Genomic DNA, 3,510 nt, shown 5'->3' with positions numbered 1-3,510 from the left:
TTGTGAGCCACCATGTGGTTGCTGAGATTTGAACTCAAGACTTTCAGAAGAGCAGTCAGTGCTCTTAATCATCTCTCCAGCCCGTTTTTTGGTTTTTTGAGACAGGGTTTCTCTGTATAGCCCTGGCTGTCCTGGAACTCACTTTGTAGACCAGGCTGGCTTTGAACTCAGAAATCCACCTGCCTCTGCCTCCCAAGTGCTGGGATGAAAGGTGTGCGCCACCTCTGCCTGGCTTATTCTTATTCTCTAAGAGAAGAATGGCCATACAGAAAATGCCTTGGTTTAGACACCATGACCAAGGCAACTCTCATAAAGGACAACATTTAACTGGGGCAGAGGTTCACTCCATTATCATCAGGGCAGACATGGTGCTGGAGGGGCTGAGAGTTCTATAGCTTGATCTACAGACAGCAGAAGAGGCCTGTCCTCCATAGGCAGCCAGGAAGAGGCTCTGATTCCATACTGAGGGAAGCTTTGGCAGAGGAGAGCTCAAAGCCCACCCCTGCAGTGACACACTTCCTCCAACAAGGCTACACCTCCTAATAGTGCCATTCCCTGTGGGCCGAGCATTCAAACACATGAGTCTATGGTGGCCAAACCTATTCCAACCACCACAATGGTCAGTGTGACTTTACCCATTACTTAAAGAAGACGGAATCCTCTCTGAGCCTGCAGAGCTGGCACCAAAGGGAAAGTCTGCAGTGCCTTATCTAAGGACTGTTGGGAAAAGAAACAAGTCCCAGGGAAATTTGGGTGTGACGGCACAGGCCAGTGGTCTCAGCTACTTGACAGGCTAAGGCAGTAGAGCTATAGGGCTATAGAATGAGATCAAGACCAGCTGGAGCAGCTGAGGCTCTGTCTCAAAGAGTGAAATGCAGCCGGGTAGTGGTGGCACACGCCTTTAATCCCAGCACTTGGGAAGCAGAGGCAGGCGGATTTCTGAGTTCGAGGCCAGCTTGGTCTACAGAGTGAGTTCCAGGACAGCCAGGACTACACAGAGAAACCCTGTCTCGAGGGGAAAAAAAAAAAAGAGTGAAATGCAGGTTTGACACTTGGCCTGCAATTGTCTATAATTCTAAGGGAATCTGATGCCTTCTTCAGGCCTCCAAGGGCACTATACACACACCCTAGCTCCTCTGCCTCAGAGGCAGGGTCTTTCTTATATACCCCAGAATGGCTTGGCGCTCACCAAGTAACCAAGGATGACCCTGATCATCTTCCAGGTTCTACCTCCCATGTGCCAGGCATGTTCCAGCACACATGCGTTTCTGCGGTGCTGAGGATCCAACACAGGCCTTCCTCATGCCTGCTAGGCTAGCACTCTGCTGTCTGAGTTACCTCCCCAGCCCAAGGGCTCTCTTTTGCAGAGAAACAGGACAATAAAGCATTCATGGTTCAGCAAATCTCCCACACAGGTGGATGAGCAGCCTGGTTGACCATCTTGTCCTTGATGTGCGTCACACCTAGAATAAACTCTGAGTTGGACAGAGTTTGATCATCTCGCCAGTTGACATCTCGCAAGCGTGAGCAGGTGGAATTTGGCTCTTCCTGAAAGAGCTGCTGAAGAAGGAAATCTGATTCTCATGGTGGCAGCAGCTGCCCTTGAGTTCTCCACAGAGCAAGGAGCAGCTCCTTCCCAGGATGCCATGATGATGAATTATGCTGCCACAGGTTCCCTTGCAAGACCCTTCCCCCCTCCTCCTTCCAAAAATAGCAGAGAGTAGGCTGGAGAATTGCTCAGTGGTTAAGAACACACACTGCTGCCGAGCGGTGGTGGCACAAGCCTTTAATCCCAGCACTTGGGAGGCAGAGGCAGGTGGAATTTTGAGTTCGAGGCCAGCCTGGTCTACAGAGTGAGTTCCAGGACAGCCAGGGGTACACAGAGAAACCCTGTCTCAAAAAACCAAAAAAAAAAAAAAAAAAAAAAAAAAAAAAAACCACACACACACTGCTTTTCCAGATGACCTGAATTCAAGTCCCAGCATCCATTTCAGAAGGCTCATAGCCGCCCTGTATCTCCAGCTCCCAGGGACCTAGTGCTCTCTTCTGGCCTTTGTGGGCATCTGCACTTGTGTGCACATACCCATACCCTCACAGACATTATTAAAAGAAATATTTTTTGTTTGTTTGTTTTATTTCTTTTCTCTGCCTCTCTATCTCTTAATTTTTCCAGACAGGGTTTCTCTGTGTAGCCTTGGCTGTCTGGGAACTTGCTCTTTAGCCCAGGCTGGCCTCATATTCACAGAGAATCCACCAGCCTCTGCCTCCCGACCACTGGGATTAAAGGCATGTGCCACCACTGCCCAGCAAAAAGTAATTTTTTAAAGCAGTTAAGGTATAGCTCTGTTTGGGACTTTGAGGCAACTTCAGAGATAATGGGAGGGATTTGAAGCTAGACTGTGTCCTTAGGGAGGTGTAAGGGTAGGTATCTGGACCAGGAGGCGGCTATGTACATTGTTCTAGCTCTTAGAGTGCCAAGCTGGTTCTATTCCACCACACTCTAGGAAAGATGGATCTTTTTACTTATTCTTCTGAGAAAAAGACTCATTATATATAATCTTGACTGTCCTGGGACTCATTATGTAGCTAAAGACAGGCTTCGAAGTTGCAGCAATCCTCCTGCCTCTGTCTCTGGATGTTAGAGATGGTGAAACCACTCTTCCCCAAGCTCGGTCCAGCCCCAACTACAGTAGCAACCTTAGTTCTTGAACTTCAAGGGAGGAAAGAATTCACCCCAGTAGGACATGGGCAGAGCAAGCTGCAGAGGTTTATTTTTAGCAGGAGAGAAAGCAAAAGCAGAGTGTTCACCCTCCTGAGTGAAGAGGAGACAAAAGCAGAGCAGAGGCAAGGGCTGCCTCTAGTATCTAGACTTCGTCTTGGTCCACCATTTCTCCCCTTGACTCCTGGGGCAGACTGGGGTCACCTTCTTGGAATATGTGGAAGCTTCCTTAGAAACCACTCTTACCCACTGTTCAGTCTGTTACATTTAAGTGGAAGAGTGTGTATAAAAATGTAACTATCCAGAAAGCTGAGACCTTCACTAGGGGAAAAGGCAGCAGTCCTTTGAGATCTTCTGCGGGAGCCAAAAGGAGCCGGCTAGCCTGCCAAGACAAGTTTTGCTTTAACACCTCCCACCCCTGCCAGGGCCCTATCTTTCCTCTTATCTAGTTAGTTTAGCTGTTTTGTATTATACTTCAGCGTTAAGTCCTCCTATCTTCCCCAATATACCTGACCATGCCATTTTCTTGGGGGTTCCCCTCCCCATTTCTTTCTTTCTATGTATTATCAAACCCCACTGTAAATAGGGGTTTGATACTCCAGAACACACACAGAAGCCATTGAGTGTTCTCTCTCATTCCCTGCCTTATTTCTTTGAGGCAGGGTCTCTCAAGGGACCTGCAGCTCATACTTTTTGGCTCGGCTGACAACCAGCAATCCCCAGTGATCCTGGTTCCTGCCTAGTTCACTGCAAGGTTACAGATGGTATGTCCAGGACCATGCCTGGCTTTT

Source organism: Mastomys coucha, unplaced genomic scaffold, assembly GCF_008632895.1.
Source record: "Mastomys coucha isolate ucsf_1 unplaced genomic scaffold, UCSF_Mcou_1 pScaffold5, whole genome shotgun sequence".
Lineage (NCBI taxonomy): Eukaryota > Metazoa > Chordata > Mammalia > Rodentia > Muridae > Mastomys > Mastomys coucha.
The sequence above is the reverse complement of the archived record's forward strand: the minus strand, read 5'-3'. Positions refer to the sequence as shown.